Source organism: Stegostoma tigrinum, chromosome 14, assembly GCF_030684315.1.
Source record: "Stegostoma tigrinum isolate sSteTig4 chromosome 14, sSteTig4.hap1, whole genome shotgun sequence".
NCBI lineage: Eukaryota > Metazoa > Chordata > Chondrichthyes > Orectolobiformes > Stegostomatidae > Stegostoma > Stegostoma tigrinum.
Genome location: NC_081367.1, coordinates 12,759,211 through 12,777,632, shown reverse-complemented (window position 1 = coordinate 12,777,632; position 18,422 = coordinate 12,759,211). Strand labels below are relative to the sequence as shown.

The window sequence follows — 18,422 nt, the reverse complement described above, 5'->3', positions numbered from 1 at the left end:
AAAGTAACCATCCGTATCCCAATCATGTTACCATTAACACCTTGGAAACCTGATCTAGATTGATCGCCCCCTAAATTCTGAGCTCTTTGTTAAGTAATGCCCCAAGGTTAAACCTTCATTCTCCACAGGGAAAGAATCATCAGCTCTTTAACGTGTCCGCTACCAATCTTCTGACATACTTGACTGCTCTAAATACAGATTATTCATAGAAAATAACCTACCACTAAGAAACAGAATTATGGAAACAAACGATGTTTAGCAAATTACATTCAGAGGGTCCTTAAAATCATTAGAACTACAAAGCAAAGTTAAAAGACAGTGATCCTGCAATACACCTACAAATTTAAGCAATTTGAAATTTGAAAATAAGAAAATAAGATTCTTACTAATTTTCATCTGTTCAGAACGGCAAAGGATCTTCTACTTTATATCAAAAGCATACAAAAAAAATAGAGTGGCTGTTTTCTTCAGCATGGGCTGGTAAAAGATGCGTCATCATTTACACTTTGTTCTAAATGCATTCTGGAGGATTCAGTTTTTTTTATTGTCGAGGCACATTTTAAAGAGGGTACAAATGCAGTGGAAAATACATCCACTAGCAATGTCCCTGTTGGTCTCAGAGAATTCCAAACAGAGAATCTATTCATGTTGTGACAATGCTATTACATTCTTTCACAATAAAATCATTTAGTATAGTCAGAAATTAATTGGATGGCAATGGTTCAAGAAAGGAAAGGTTATTGCTTGAAAGGGCATCAAAGAGAAACAAACAACTCAAAACATTTCTGGCTATAACTCCTGTCAAAAAATACTAAATGGAATCTGATTCACATTTTCTTAAAAGATCTCATAATTAATGCATTAGGGTTCAAGCCCTTTTACAGAGGTTTTAGGTCAAACATCCCAGCTGACACTCCTTTATGATACTGAGGGAGTACTGCACTAGCTGAGTTACTGTCTTTTAGATGGGATGTTAAAATTGAGGCTTCATCTAACCTCTCAAGGCTCTCATCGCATTGGTGGTCTGACAAAAACTCAGTCATCAACCAAAATGATTATCTAGTTATTTTCACATTACCGTTTGTGGAAGCTTGCCGTGTGTAAAATAGGCTCTAAAGCACTTCTGGAGGCCGTGTGAGGTGCAATGTACATGTGGTTTTATTTATTTTGATTGCTCTTATTAAAGGGGAATAAATACTTGCAGATCTTAATTAACATATTAGGGAAAATGTGTCAAGAATGCAAGTCTGATGATACTGTGGAAAGAAGTTTCTGAAATATATTTATTTGCATTAAATACGGACAACATTCAGAAAGCATTCAAGAAAATATACCATTTACAGTTTAAGCAATATCAATTCTGTCTGTGTCAGGCATGAGCTTTGTGTGCATGCTAAATTCTATGAAACAATATCAATCTTCTGCTCTAGTACAATACGTTCTAAAATCCATACTTTGTCTTTCTAGTTTATTTTCTGGACACCTTGAATCTGTTTGAAACAATTCAAATTCAGGAGGAAACTGCCTCACAATATTCAATTGAATCATATACAATGGTTATTAAGTACAAGGACAAGAACTTCAGGTTGGAAGTATTGAGGGACAAGGAGCTACCCAATACAGGTCATGGAGCACGTGACAGATCATGGCTGCAATCAGGATAACTTGCGTCACTAGAACAGAGCAATTTTTCACTGTGTCATAAGCTGGGAATGTGATTGGAAAGATTTGAGCATTGATTTGTTGGTAAAGGGAGCATAGATTAGCGAAATAATGACATATTCAAACAGTTTAGAAAGCAATGGAATAGTAATTTGCAAGGACAGAGGTGCTGAGTGTTTTCATTTAGAAGGGCAGTAACTAGCTTGAAAGGGTCCACCATATATAATATGTGCGCATAGGGGGTCCAGAAAGGGAAGTTGAACATCGAACCCTTCTGTTGGGGTTTACTGTCTTCTTTTAATTCAATTGTGGGACATGAGTGTCACTGGCTGGCGAGCATTTATTGCCATGAGAAGGCAGTGGTGAGCAGCCTTCTGGAATCATTGTAGTCAACATGCTGTAGGTTGACCCACAATGCCCTTAGGGAGAGAATGCCATGATTTTGACCCAACGATAGTGAAGCAATGGAAATATATATGTTTCCAAGCCAGGATTGTGAGCAGCTTGGACGGGAACATGCAGGTGATGGTGTTCCTATGTATCTGCTGCACTTGATTGAATTGCTCTAGATTGAAATGAATTGAATTTAATTAGCTTTATTGTCATCATGCACTCAGATGAGTACAGTGAAAACATTACAAGTCGCCACTTATGGTGTTATCTTAAGTGTAAAGGTACCAAGGTACAGATTCTTCAGAGTACAAACTGAAGTGGTCATCAGTTTGGGAAGGCATTGTCTAAGGAGCTTTGGTGAATATCTGTAGTTCATTTTGTAGATAGTACATACTGGTGCTACTGAACATCAGTGGTGGCGGAAACGGATGTTTGTGGATGTGGTCCCAATCATGCAGCCTGCTTTGTCCTGGATGGTGTCAGGCTTTTTCAGTGTTGTTGGGGCTGCACTCATCCAGGCATTTCATCACTCTCCTGACTTGTGCCTTGCAGATGGTGTGCAGGCTTTGGGCGGGGTGGGGGGGGGGGTGGTGTCAGGAGGGGAGTTATTCACCACAACATTCCTAGCCTTTGACCTGCTCTTAGAGCTGCTGCGTCTATGTGGCAATTCCAGTTGGGTTTCCGGTCAATGGTGATTCCAAGGTAATGTTGATTGTCAGGGGTATTCAATGATGATAATATCACTGAATGCATTGGGGCAATGGTTAGATTGTCTCTTATTGGAGGTGGTCATTGCCTGGCATTTGTCTGGTGTGAATATTACCTGCCATAGGTCAGTCCATGCTTGAATATTGCTCAGATCTTGTTGCATTTGATCATGGACTGCTTTGATTTCTGAGGGGTTGCAAATGGTGCTGAACATTGCATAATCATTGACAAACATTCCACTTCTGACCTTACGAAGGAGGGAAGGTCACTGATGCAGCAGCTGAAGCTATTTTGGCCTCAGGGACTAGCCTGAGGAGCTCCTGCAGAGATGTGCTGGACTGACCTCCAAAAATCACAACCATCTTCCTTTGTGCCAGGTATAACTCCAACCGATGGACAGTTTGCCCCCGATACCCATTGAACCCACTTGTGTGAGGGTTCCTTGATGCCACACACAGACAACAGCAATCTTGATGTCAAGGGCTGTCAATCTCACCTCACCTTTGGAAGTCAGCTCTTTTGTCTATGTTTGAACCAAGGCTGCAATGAGGTCAGGAGCTGGGTGGCCCTGGCAGAACCCAAACTGGGCATCACTGAGCAGGTTATTGCTAAGCAGGTGCTGCTCGATAGCACTGTTGCTGACTTCTCCCATCACTTTGCTGATGACTGAGAATAGTAATGAGGCAATCATTTAGGTTTGAATTGTGATCAGAGATAATGGGGACTGCAGATGCTGGAGAATCTGAGATAACAAAGTGTGGAGCTGAATGAACACAGCATGCCAAGCAGCATCTTAGGAGCACAATTCACTTAGGTTTGTCTTGCTTTTGGTGTAAAGGACATAGCTGTATAATTTTAAATGTTACCAAGTAGATGCCAGTGTTGTAACTGTATTAGAACCACCTGGCTAGGGGGACAGCATGTTCTGGAGCACAAGTCTCCAGTGGTATTGCTGGAATGTTGTCAGGGCCCGTAGCCTTTGCAGTATCCAGTACCCCTAACCGTTTCTTGACACCAACTGGAGTGAAACGAATTCACTGAAGACTGGTATCTGTAATGTTGACAACCACTACAGGAGGCCAAAATGGATCATCCACTCAACACTTCTGGCTAAAGCATTTCCGGCAATGTGCTGGGCTCTTCTGTTATTGAGGATGGGGATATTTGTTGACCCTCCCCCTCCACAGAGTTGTTTAATTGTCCACCACCATTCACAGTTGGATGTGGCAGGACTGCAGAGCTTAGATTTGATCTGTCTATTGTGGGAGTGCTTAGTATTGTCTATCACTAGCTGCTTTTGCTGTTTGGCTCGCAAGTGGTCCTGTTTGGTAGCTTCACCAGGTTGAAACCTCATTTGTATGTATGCCTGGTGCTGCTCTTGACAGGCCCTCCTGCAGTTTCCACTGAACCAGAGCTGACCCCCCAGCTTGATGTTAATGGTTGAGTGGGGGATATGCAGGGCTGTGAGGTTGCAGATTGTGCTGGAGTACAAGTCTGCTGCTGTAATGGCTCACACTGCCTCATGGGTGTCCAGACTTGAGTTGCTAGACCTATTTGAAGCCTGTCCCATCCAGGACGGTAATAATGCCACACATCATAATGGAGCATATTCTCAATGTGAAGGCATGCCTGTGTCTCCATAATGACTGTGCGATGGTCACTCTGTGGTCAGGTGGCCAGCAGCATAAATGGCTATGAGACTAATTAAGAGCCACAGTAAAGTATGCTGGAAACTTTGTTCAAGCTAGTTTGAACTCTGACCTCTGTTAAAACTGCAGCCAGGACATATTATGACATATCCTGTGTTGATCAAATAAGGGAGGCGTAATGCTGGTCTGCTGGACACACTGGCACGACTATCACCTTATATGGAGCACGATATAGGTCTGTTTGTGACTTGGTATAAACATTTGGGATTTGTTTACCAGTAAACTCCATTGGCTGGGATCAAATATTGAGATCAGGTTTTGTTTAATTCATTGGCCGAGCGCCAGAGAAGTTTCTGGAAGACACTGAGCCCACTTTGGGTAAAATTAACAACACAAGGGTTTTTGTTTTCCTTTAGCAACTACCCAAGTCCCATATTTCTGATGTTTTGATATTGATTATATGGACCTTTTGATGAAATGGAATATTTGATCAACTGACACACTTCTGGTCCCATAGGTGCCAGTTAATAAAACACTTGCTTTGATCAATACCAGTTAAGATCATTCTCCTGATAACTACATCAATGTTCAAAGCAGTTAACCACTCTGTACCCTTCACTGGTTATGCTAACTTGTGACGATTTAATAACAACCTAGGCACTCATCCACAGAAGGAACAATAATGTCTGACTCTGTTGATCAGTACAAAGGCAGCACGGACAAAGGTGCTCCATTAATTTGCTGTGCCTCAGATTCCATGCAGCAGCTCAGGGGTTTCATTTGATTTATTATCATATCTACCTAGGTACAGTGGAAGGTTTTGTTTTGCGTGCAGTACAGGTAGATTATAACATACAAACATCACAGGGTGACTGAACAGAGCGAGGAATACAACGTTACGGCTGAAAAGAAGGTGCACAAAAGCAAGATGAACATTAAATTTGAAATTTGAAATGTCTGTTTAAAAGACGGATAATTCTCCAGCTCTTCCTTAACCTTCAACTCTCTCAGTCCTGCAAATGAGTGCAGCACTTTCTGCTAATTCCACTGATTTGTATTGTTGCTGATTGGGTTTTAGGCAACTGCAACATTCCACCAACCATCTTTACAAGATTAACGTTAAATATCTATGGTACTTGTCTCAATATTGCAGTAAAGTCACTTCATGTTCTTGTATTCTACTGTGCTTGAGCCCAATGTAACTTAATGGGACCAAATAGTCTTTCACTCACACTCTGATTTTCACAGCAGGTATGAACTGAATTGAATGCCGTGTCTAGGCAACTTATTATGGTTATCTGAGAGGCTAAGATGAATCAGGTGATCTACATGGTATCCAGCCTGCAAGCCTTAGCAACATAAACGGATGAGCAAAAATATGCAGCACAGTACATTTCTTCCGTGGAAAAGCATATAACCAAAGTATGAACAACTCACAATTAATTAGAAAATCATATTTGGAATCTTCTCACTAAATTATATCTGTCAGAAATTTATTTTACTTGCAAACAGGTTCTTTTCAGCATTACCACAATTAGTTTTAACACAGTCTGTTCACAGCTAAACATAATAGAAAAGCACATTCAATTTGGATTTATTTCAATAAGCAGGACAAAAATCAACAACAGCACTGCATTGCCCACAGTGCAAGTGATAAATTTTAAGGGGACTACAGAGAAGAATACAATGTAAAACTGGAAGCCGAAGATGTTGTAAGCAGAGATAATCCACTGGCTATTAACAGACAAACCCTTTTCAGAATTGAAGATTAATTCAACATTTGATATCAAAATTTGTCTTCCCTACATAATCTTACATCAAGCCTTGTTCACCTAGCATTCGCTGATCTTCATTGGTTCTCAATCCACTGATACCTCAAATTTAACATTCTCATCCTCATGTTAAAATCCCACTATGGCACTGTCTCTTCCGACCTCTGATCTCCTTCAGTCCTATGTCCATCTTGAAAATTCTATGTTCCTCCAATGTTGCGCTCTTATCCACCCCTATTTTTTTGCCATACCAGTGGGGTCCATGCCTTCAGTCTCTACATTCTACGCTCTGGATTCCCTCTCCTTTTGAAAGCCTATTTCTTCAGCAAGCACTTGCTCACCTCTCCTGGTGTCTGCTTTATTTTCTGATTAAACTTTCGTGAGGCTCCTTATATCATTTTACTATGTGAAGGAACAATACAAAGACAAGTGCTTCTTAACACGCTGAGCATATCTAGGCTTTAATTCAGAACAACCAACTCTCACAGAAGCTTTCATTCTGTACCAAGCTTTTAAATACCATAAAGACCAAGGTCACAACATTACTACCAGTGAAACTTCATGAGAACAAGAGTAAAGCAAATTGTAAACCCACTCAATTTACTAAAAGCCAAGATATGCAAACACATTCCTCTTTCCCATGCAGGATCAATGGCGCTTATTGATAATTGCTGTGATAAGTAGCCAGTCTGAATTGCTCAAACCTGTTTCATATTGTCAGGACTACTTTTACTTGCAGACTTGTGCCAACATTGGGAGAAAAATAGACTGACATACTGTCAAACTCACAGAATCATACTGTGCAGCCATTGTCTAGGTCGCTCTATCACTATTCTTGGGTATGCCCTGTCCCACAGGAGGTGACGGCACTGTGGTATACACAGCAACTGAATACGGCCGTGGCACCCTCAACATCTAGACCCACAAAGTATCATGGTACATGTCTAACATAGTCAGAAAATCTCATGCTGATTACCCCCTCTCTCCGCAGATGAATTAGTAACCATCCACGTTAAAGCAGGTAGCCAAAATAGACAGAGCACAGAATGCACTCTGGGTGGGGGAACCAAAATGTCCGTCATCAAGGGTGGCTTGGTCACACAACCACTGACAGAGATGGTGGATTCCTGCAGGGCAAAACTGCCAGACTGATCTGCAAAGGGAATGGAGGAAATTTTTATTTTGTTCTGGTTAGTGATGTTCTCAGTGGCAGTAGTGATCATATAATTGTCGGGAGTTACCTTTTACTGCTGCAGTTACCTTTCACTGTGTGAAATGACACTACTCAATGTGTCTTAAATGGGATTATTTAAGAACAGATCTGACAGCTCTAAAGTGTACATCCATGAGCTTCTGTGGGATATCAGCAGCAAATATACATTCTACCATAGTAGATGACCCTAAGGCCCAGCATATATTTTGCTCTATTATCACCAACAAGCCAGGGAACTAAAGTCTAAAGAAGGGTCAGTGGACTCGAAATGTTATCTCTGTTTTCTCTCCACTGCTACTTTAACATTTGCTGAGTTTTGCCAGCAATTTCTACTTTTAAGCCAGGGAACTAATGAAAACTATATGTATGAGCATGCGGGGACATCAGCGGATGTACCTGAAAGTGAAATGTAAACCTGCTTAAACTACAATGTAAGTCTACGTGACAAAACAGCAGAAGCAGGGTCAGAACTAAACAATTCCACAACCACAATCCCATAAAATGACTGTAAAGGTAACACTTAAAGTTAATCATGATGGACAATAAAGAAAATAGTAGAGAAGAAGGCTCCAAAAACATCTCCATCCTCATTGATGGCAGAATTCAACATGTGGCTACAAAAGACAAGACTAAACTATCTTCAGCCAGAAAAGCTGGGTGGATAATCCATCTCAAATTTCACCAATTCAGCAACCAGTCATCAGCCAATTTAATTCACTCCATCTGACAGCAATAGATGGCTGAGTACATTAGATACACAACAGGTCTATGGGTCTTGGTAACATCCCAGCTGTACTGAAGACTTGCAGTCCAGAACTAGCCATTCCCCTAAGCAGATCTTCCAGTACAAATACAACACTGACACCTAGTCCATAAGGCTAAGAAATGCCAAGATATATATGCCCACAAAAAAAGGATAAACACAACCCAACCAATCACTGCCCAATTATTTTTCTCACAAATCATCAGCAAAGTAATGAAAGATGTCAATTGTAACATCAAAAAGCATTTATTCAGCTATAATCACCTCAGCAGAGCTGACATTAAGTTTTGTGAGGACCAATCAATTCCACACTTTGTTGCAATCCTAGTCCAGACATGAATTCCAGAAGTGAGCTGAGAGTAATTGCTCTTGGCATCAAGATGGTATTTGATTAATCATCAAAACAAGCAGCCTAATCAAAATGGAAGCCAAAGGAAAACAGGGTAACCTCTCCATTTGCCAGAGTCATACCTGGCACAAAAGGAAGATGATGGTGATTGTTGGAGGCCAGTCACTTCAGTCTGAGGAAAGTGCTCCAGGAGTTCCTCAAGACAGTGTCCTAGACCAGCCGTATTGTGTGGCTTCATCAATGGCCTTCCCGCCTCCGTAAGGTCAGAGCTAGATGGTCGCTGATGGTAGCACAATGTTCACTTCCCAATACATGAAGCAATTCTTACATCCACATGCAGCAAGACCTGAACAACATTCAAGTTTTAGTGATAATGGGAACTGCAGATGCTGGAGAATCCAAGATAACAAAGTGTGAAGCTGGATGAACACAGCAGGCCAAGCAGCATCTCAGGAGCACTCCTGAGATGCTGCTTGGCCTGCTGTGTTCATCCAGCTTCACACTTTGTTATCTAACATTCAAGTTTTGGTTGATAAATGGCAAGTAGTATTCATGCCACAGAAGTGCCAGGAAATGACCATCAATTTAAAAATTAATAACAGAATAGAATAGCAATTTATTGTCACAAGTGTTTTTATCAATAAAAAGTGCAAATTTCATAAGTTGCAATACCATGGCATCTGTAATAGTGACAGAAATCATAGATAAAAAGAAAAAAAAGTTAAAATGAAGATAAAGTTATCTCAGTTCAATTTCAATTCGGGGAAAGCCAATTAATGGTCTGGAATACCCGGAAACTGCCACTGAAGAAGACCTCCATGCTGGAACAATGAATAAAGGAATAATAACAATTTAATTTTAAAAGCAGTTGAGGCTTTTTTAAAGTATCAGAATAACTAGTATTTAATTGTGAGGTAAAGAGTAAACAGTAGTGGAACTAAGAATTATATTTACCATACAAAAAACAATTACACCCTTATCAACTTATCTCAAACAAAAGATTGTTTCATTTTCTGCTGCTCCTTTAACATTTATTTTCAAATTCACTTATAAACTGCAACGTCCAGATGCAGGAATGGATGTTCTGTGGTTTGCCAAGCTGCCTGAGTCACTTGTAAATTAGGTCTAGTTTAGACCCATGCTTTAATTGCGTTGGATCACTGACTAAATAGGGGAGGAGAAGAGGAAATATGAGTGTAAGCCTGCCTGTAATATTAAAGAAGATTGCAAGACTTTTTTTTAAGATTTATCAAATGTGAGAAAGGTAACAGTGAACATTAAATTACCAGAAAATGAGGCTGGAAAAGTCATAATGGGGAACAAAGAAATAGAGGAGGAACAGAATAGGTGCTTTACTTCAGTCTTCCATGGAAGGCAACAGTAGCATACCAGGGTTGTTAAGAGGGTTGGGGCAGAGGGGAGTTTAGTGGTCATCACTAAAGAGAAGCTATCAGGGAGGTTGAAAGGCCTGAAAGTGGATAAATCACACAGATCAGGTGGGTTACACCCCCAACTTTCTGAAGGAGATAACTGAGGAGATTGTAGAGGCATTGGTGATCATCTTTCAGGAATCACTGGAGTCTGGGAGGTTTCCAGAGTGAGGTTTAGAAAGGAGGGAGGTAGAAGATGGGAAACTATAGGCTGGTTAGCCCGGCCTCGGTCATGGTAAGATTTTACAGTCCATTATTAAGGATGAGATTGTGGAGCACTTGGAAGGGCATTGTAAAATAAGGCCAAGTTAGCATGGCTTCATCAAGGGCAAGTTCTGCCTCACAAATCTGTTAGAATGCTTTGTGGAGGTAACAGGCAAATTTGAGAAAGGAAAGACAGTGAATGTGATCTATTTGAATTTTCAGAAAGCCTTTGACAACATGTTGCACAAGAGGCTATTAAATAAGAGTGCATAGTGTTAGGGGCAAGGTACTGGCATGGATAAAGGACTAGGTGGCCAGCAGAAGGCAGAGAATAAGAATAAAGGGGTCTTCTTCAGGATGGAAACTAGTTACTAGTGGAGTTCCACAAGTGTCAATATTGGGATTATATCTATTCACATTATACATTAACAATCTGTTTGAAGGAACTAAGGGCTAAGTTTGTAGCTATGTTTGCAGATGACACAAAGATAGATGAAGGGACAGGTAGTGTTGATGAAGCAGGAACGCTGCAGAAGGACTGTGACAGGCTAGGACAGTGAACAAAGAAGCAGCAGATGAACACAACGTTGGAACGTGCGAGATTATGTACTTTGGTTGGAAGAATAGAGACATAGACTATTTTCTTAATGGGGAAAGTCTTCAGAAATCTGAAACACGAAGGGACTTAGGAGTCCTAGTTCAGGATTCTCTTAACATGCTAGTCCAGGTGGCAGTTAGGAAAGCAAATGCAATGTTGGCATTCATTTTTAAAGGACGAGAGTACAAGAGCTGAGGTGTACTGCTAATGCTATGAGAGGCTCTGGTCACACCACATTTGAAATATTGTGAGCTGTTCTGGGTCCTGTATTGAAGGAAGGAATTGCTGGCCTTGGAGGGGGTCCAGAGGAGGTTTACCAGGATCATCCTGAGAATGAAGGGTTTGTCATGTGAGGAGTGGTTGGGGACTTTGTGTTCGTACTTAATGAAGCTTAGAAGTATGGTGCGGGGTTTCATGAAAACTTAGTACTTCAGAGATGCAATGGATGTGGGGAAGATGTTTCCAATAGTAGAAGAGACTAGGACCCCAGGGGTACAGCCTCAGAGTAAAAGGACGACCCCGCAGAGCTCTCATAAAGAAGAATTTCTTCAGCCAGATGGTAGTGACACTGTGGAACTCATTGGCGCGGAAGGCTATGGAGGCCAAGTCATTGTGTGCATTTCTAACACAGATAGATAAGTTCTTGATTAGTAAGGGGATCAAAGTTACTGGAAGAAGATAGGCAAATGAGTTTGAGAAACAAATTAATCATGATCAAATGGCAAAGCATAATCACTTAGCTGAATGGCCTGATTGTGCTCCTATATCATATGGTCTTACGATTTTATCTTAAAAAGAGTGGAACTATTCATTTAGTGACACTACCATCGCTGAATCCCACCATCAACATCGCACGATTTACAAGTGACCAGTAACTAAATTAGATCAGCCCCATAAATACATCACTATAGGAACAAGTAAATATATAGGAATTCTATGGCAACTGGCACAGAGTCATAGAGTAATATAGCATGGAAACAGGTCCCTCAGCCCAAACTAGCCCATGGTGACCATGGTGCTCACATTTGGCCCATGCCTCTCTAAACCCTTGCCATCCGTGCACCTATTCAAATGCTTTTTTAAATGTTGCTATTTTACCTGCCTCAACTATTTTCTCTGGCAGCCCATTCCATCATCCAATTCCTCAAAACCTGACCATTATCCACAAGTCACAAATCAGGAGTACAGTCAAATAACCTCTGTGTGCTTGGTTGAATGCTGTTGTAACAATCAAGAAGCTCAACATTATCCAGGGCCTGACTGGCACCACATTACCACCTTAAACATTCATGTCCTTGATCGCACACCTGATATACCATCCAAATGAAGCTCTCGAAGGTGTTTTCAACAGCACTTTTCAATTCAATAAATTCCGCTATCAAGGACAAAGGAAGCAATGCATGGAGACATCAAGCCTTACAAGTTTCACAACAATAAATCTCACAGTGTCCAGAATTAGAAATATATCCAAGTTCCAGTCTCTTTATTGGGTCAAACTACTAGAAATCTCACTTACTGCTGGAATACTTTCACTGGGTAGATTGCAGTAGTTCAACCAAGTGGCTCACCAATGCATTCTTGAGGGCAAATAGCATTAGGTGATAAATGCTGGCTTTGCTACAGATACAATTGTATGAAAATGGTATTTACAACAAACCGTACATTGGGAATTGGAAAACTGAAACCAGATGTCCACTGGACCTGTCCATGTGTTGAAGAAATGTAAGGTAGCATTGCTGTCTGGTCAATGGGTGATGTTCCTTTAGATATTTTAAAACAAGCTGTTCAGCCAATGTTATGACACATGCCTGGAGCAATGGGACTTCAATCTGGGCCTTCTGGCCCAAAGATAGGGACATTGTTACTGCACCAAATGACTCCTTATCTCTTCAATGTCATCACAGCATTGTGAAAAATGGTTTAAAAAGGATCTGAGGGCCAATATTTTCACGCAGAGGGCGGTGCATGTATGGAACAAGCTGGAGATAGTGGAGGGTGGTACAATTACAACATTTGAAAGGCATCTGGATAGGTACAGGAACAGGTTTTAGTGGGATACCGGCCAAATGCTGGCACCTGAAACTAGATCAGTTTCGGATATCTGATCGACATCGATGAGCTGGACTGAAGGGTATGTTGCAGTGCTGAATAACTATGGCTCTATGAAATAGCTATGAAAGACATTGCCAGAGGTGAATCATGATTGGTTGATTTTGATAACTGCTGCCAACAAAAGTCTAGTTAACAACATCAGATTGAGAAAAATCAAAAAGGACTCATTTAAACTCTTGAGATAGATGGTGCAAATCATGGTACATAACCCTTCAAAAATGTACAGAACAATGAGATCACTTATTGTCAGCACAGGAATATGCATCTATTGAAGTCATTAGTAATTCAAATGCAAAAATGTTCAACAAAGTTTTTACTGGAATGTCAAGAGATCTCTGTCCTAAAGGTCATTCAAATTTAGCCACAATTAGCTGTTTGCAATGTAGCAGTTGCTACAAAATGAAGATTCATTTGTTAGGGTTGCTTAATCACAAAGAAGGAAGTGAGCAAGTAAGGAGAGCCAACTATATATACTAAAACAGGTTTACTGTCAGCCTTTTCTTAACTGAGAGTCAGAGAATTCACTGTTTATAATAATTGGGATGTTTATGTCATTTAGAGGATAACATCAGGGAACATGCTCAGATTGCACAATTGCAATCAGCTCAAAGTCTCACAGCTTTGAGCAAAATTAATCAAGCCAAAGCAGCTGGGAGACACTAGGCCTTTCAATAAAATGTTTGAAGAAGGCATTTAAAATTTAAGACAGTTCGATAGATTTACTCAGTTGGGTTATTTAGTTAACATATAATTTTTCATTTTTCTATCATTTTGATTAATAGAAATTATAGGTATTCAGAGAAAAATCGTTGGCAGTGTGTTTTTCCCCCAGTAATCACTGTGAGTGACTTGCAGAGAAAAGACAAATCTTGCACCAAATAGTTGCTACAGTCTATAATTACATAGTGGCATGAGATAGCTACCAATGTAAGAACAAATTTCAATGTCAGGAAATGCATTGGGTGGGGAGGGGTTGGTGGGAGGTATGAACATAATTAATGACAATTCACACTTTGAAACAAGAATTTTATGTCACTACATTTTTTTAAAAAAAATTACTGCCAAGCTATTAAACCTCACAGTCTCAGCATGATCTGTGATGTTGTACCATAAGCAGCATCAAAATATCCAGACATTTTCTGATGAAGGGTCTCGGCCCAAAACGTCAACTTTTGTGCTCTTAAGATGCTGCTTGGCTGTGTTCATCCAGCTTCACACTTTGTTATCTCAGATTCTATAGCATCTGCAGTTCCCATTATCTCAAAATATCCAGTCTTTGAAACTTAGATTCAATTGTCTCCCTTTAGTTTTAGTTTCGTGTTTTCTTCAATACATGGTCAGGTTCAACTGACACCCAACTTCACCAAACATTAGATTTCCAAGTTCCAATGCACAGCATAAACAGTAATTTTTTAAGGTGTATTTATACATCCGCATTTACATAAAATGGCATGTTTCTCCTCATCTCTTGCGGTTTCATATTTTGGTCATTTGGTCGCCAAAGACATTTAAAATTCTTTTTATTTTAATTTGTTTGTAATTTATTTTGTGAATGGGGACTGGATAGTGAGAGGACCATTGAGATGGAGACAGAGGATTTTTGCTACTTTACTCTTAAGCATGACATTTTCTGTCAAATCACTTCAGTGAGTGGAAAATCGAGGTCTGGTGGGTGCTGTGTACAAAACATCATCCATAGTTGAGTCCTTAACAGAAATAGAAGCTTATCTTCTTTTTCAAAAGAAACACTGGTTGAACCTTGAAACCAATTAGTGATCTCACTTTTTTTTTGTTAACAGTTAGGTACAATGTGTGTCTCTATCACACCATTGTACCATTCGCCCACACCTTAAGGGATAGAAAGGCCAACCAAGGAGTGGGAGAGACAGTCAAAGCAAAGAGAAAATGTTGACAAAAGAGATATGGACAGAAAATGAAGAGGAAACAAATAGTCAAAGGACAAAACTGAGATCAAATCAAGAAAGGGGCCATATCTTTCCGGCTACCATAAGCAACACCAGAGGAAGACCAATTTGTAACAATAACTATTATAACTATTATACGAAATATATGGAATAAAATGACCTTGAAATGATAAGTGAATTACATCCCATCCATATGTCTCTCACCTTCATCTGAAAATTATACTTTTGATTTTCTCTGAATAAATCAACTAATATAATTAATGAATCTCATTCCTAACAATTGGTCAACACTGACATAATTGAGTGAAAAGCTTGGAAGCATCATTAGCTAATCTTTCCAAACTAAATTTAAATTGAATTTTCTTAGGCAAATGTACTCTGATTCATTAGGTATGATTATGCTGTATTAATATTAGCAGGGTTTCTTTTTTGAAAAGCCACTCAAATTCTAATCATCCACATTGGAAAGGTTAAGTTAACATTTTCCTCCAACGTGCTCTGCACATCAGTATTTCACACTTGCAATTTCACACAGGAAACACCTCCACATGAACAGCAGAATGATAACAGAACAGAAAATGTGCAACTCTGTGGGAGTGAAACTGACACAGTCAAACCTGACTGAACCAGGATGAGGCATTCCACTCCCGCACATCCCAGATGTCTGCGTTCTTCAAGGACCGCAACTCCCCCCACCCTCCGCGCCCACATCCCCCTCCCCGCAGTGGTCCAGAACGCCCTTGACCGCATCTCCCGCATTTCCCGCAACACATCCCTCACACCCCGCCCCCGCAATAACCACCCGAAGAGAATCCCCCTCGTCCTCACACACCAACCCATCAACCTCTGGATACAACGCATCATCCTCCGACACTTCCGCCATCTACAATCCGACCCCACTACCTAAGACATTTTTCCATCCCCACCCTTGTCTCTCTTCCGCAGAGACCACTCTCTCTGTGACTCCCTTGTCCACTCCACACTCCCCTCCCAACCCCACCACACCCAGCATCTTCCCCTGCAATCGCAGGAAGCACTACACTTGCCCCCACACCTCCTCCCTCACCCCCATCCCAGGCCACAAGATGACTTTCCATATTAAGCAGATGTTCACCCACACATCTGCCAATGTAGTATACTGTATCCATTGTACCCGGTGTGGCTTCCTCTACATTGGGGAAACCAAGCGGAGGCTTGGAGACTGCTTTGCAGAACACCTCCGCTTGGTTCACAATAAACAACTGCACCTCCCAGTTGCGAACCATTTTAACTCCCCCTCCCATTCCTTAGACGACAGGTCCATCATGGGCCTCCTGCAGTGCCACAATGATGCCACCCGAAGGTTGCAGGAATAGCAACTCATATTCCACTTGGGAACCCTGCAGCCCAATGGTATCAATGTGGACTTCACCAGCTTCAAAATCTCCCCCTCCCCCACAGCATCCCAAAACCAGCCCAGCTTGTCCCCGCCTCCCTAACCTATTCTTCCTCTCACCCATCCCCTTCTCCCACCTCAAGCCGCACCTCCATTTCCCACCTACCAACCTCATCCCGCCTCCTTGACCTGCCCATCCTCCCCGGACTGACCTAACCCCTCCCCACCTTCCCACCTATACTCTCCTCTCTAACTGTCTTCTCCTCTATCCATCTTCGGTCCGCCTCCCCCTCTCTCCCTATTTATTCCAGTTCCCTCTCCCCATCCCCCTCTCTGATGAAGGGTCTAGGCCCGAATCCTCAGCTTTTGTGCTCCTGAGATGCTGCAGGGCCTGCTGTGTTCATCCAGCCTCACATTTTGTTATCTTGAAAGAAAATGCATACTGATGGCCCAGGATGCCAGAATAGAGAGTTAGAAGGGGGTTGAATTTGACCTGTGACAACAGCTTGAAAGCAGTCTATTATTTCCCACTGACTTGAAAAATACAGCCAAGACCTTAATTTCAATCCGAGTAAAAGTGATAGTAAGATTGGGAAACAAATATCCAAAACAGGCTTGAACTATTGTTCTGCACACTTCAGGAGGAAGGAAGGCAAACAAGGTGAAAAACACTGCCAGTTCTCCACAAGTCCATACTAACTTGCTGGCTGAGGCCAATTTCACCATTAGGTAACTTCCTAAAATTGTAGATTAAGATTTTGTTGAATGTTTAGCATAACAGATCAACTCATGAAACTTATGTTTTAAAATTAGGCATCACAGGGTAAGAGGAAAAGAAATCTATGGTGCAATTTCCATGGACCATAACCCTGGATCACTTACAAACAAAAGGAACTTTAATTACAACATTTTTTTTTGAAAGAAGACTGATGTAGACAAAGTGACTGAAGATCCCCAGTGGCTGTCTGGAGATGAATTCTGGAATGTCACACCTAAGGGTATAAATAATGTTGCAAAGGGACAACTGCATGACAAAATAAACTGTAATCCCCTGTCAGGATCTCAGACTGTGAACTTGATGGTTAAAAAAAGGCAGCATGCTCAGTGAAAGACACATCTGTGTTTTCCCTTTTTAAGAATACACAAGGACCGGGTTAAAAGTGAACTTCAACCCTGGTCTCTGTGTCTCAGGGGCCTGATGTGCTAATGCATGGATTGGCCTGTTGTGAACGGCACAGTTTTAGGAACAACTAATTAAATGTCATTGCATGTAAATAAAAGGAGAAGCAACTTTCTCCCATGTTAAACTATCAGCTATCAGAATCAAAAGGAACCAGCGCAAAAGGATTTCAATCAACCTGCAAAACCAAGAATCTCAAAACCTACTGTTAAATTACCAACATCCTCACTATTGGTTACATCTGCTGTAATAGCAATGCTACTATCTATGCCTAATAAATGACAAGGAGACTGCCTGTAGATTTTTTTTAAACATTTATCTTTTTGATATACTCACTTCTTATTCCTAATCAACGCACGTGTTTTGTGTTATTATTTCTTCTCCTGATTAGTAACAAATAAATTCATGCTTTTGTTCACTCAAAAAAGCCTGATTAAATGGGATCCTTTTAAACTATAATTTATTTTGGTCTGAGGGAAAGCTATCAACAAGGGAGGGGATCCGTCTACATTACCCCTCTGTTGGTCACAACGAAGTTATGTAAATAAAGAAGGGGAGCCCATTCATCCTTCCTCACCCAGGAGCTGGTCAATTTGGGGCATCCCATCTGGAACTGTGATACTTTGGAGAACCTCAGCTAAGATCTGGTTAAAACCTTGGGAGAAACATTTTTAACCAGAGATTAGTAAGATTATGAAACCTATTACTACAAGGAGTAATTGTAGAAAACAATATAGATAAACTGAAAGGTGTCTAAATAGCTAAAAGGGAGAAAAGAACAGAAGGTACACGGTTAGATGAAGCAGGGTGTGAGGAGATTTATGTGAAGCATAAATAGCACAGGTCATGCGGACTAAAGGGTCTGTTTCTGTTCTGCAAGTTTGAAGCAATTCTGTATTAAATCATGAACGTTTATAAATTTTGCCTGCATTTCACACTGTGCCACCCTCTTAGTTTAGAAGAAGTTACACTTTATTCCATTAACTGTTTACATGCAATCATGCATTTGGTATTAAGATGGAGTTAACCAAAAATGCACTGAATATATGTAGGACTATAAACTGAATATAATAGGGGACATTTGAAAAG

General features: G+C 40.8%; 1 protein-coding gene across 11 annotated transcripts in view; it reads right to left on the bottom strand.

The window, feature by feature from the left end:
• LOC125457500 (rho guanine nucleotide exchange factor 4) overlaps positions 1 to 18,422 on the bottom strand; it is a 423,581-nt gene that overhangs the window by 53,433 nt on the left and 351,726 nt on the right. The window contains exon 1 of one of the 11 annotated variants that reach the window (XM_059651012.1): positions 387 to 482. The exons of the other annotated variants lie outside the window; for them this stretch is intronic. The gene's annotated coding sequence lies outside the window, so the exon portion shown is untranslated. Of the gene's footprint in view, positions 1 to 386; positions 483 to 18,422 lie in introns of those variants that run through there. 11 annotated transcript variants of the gene reach the window in all.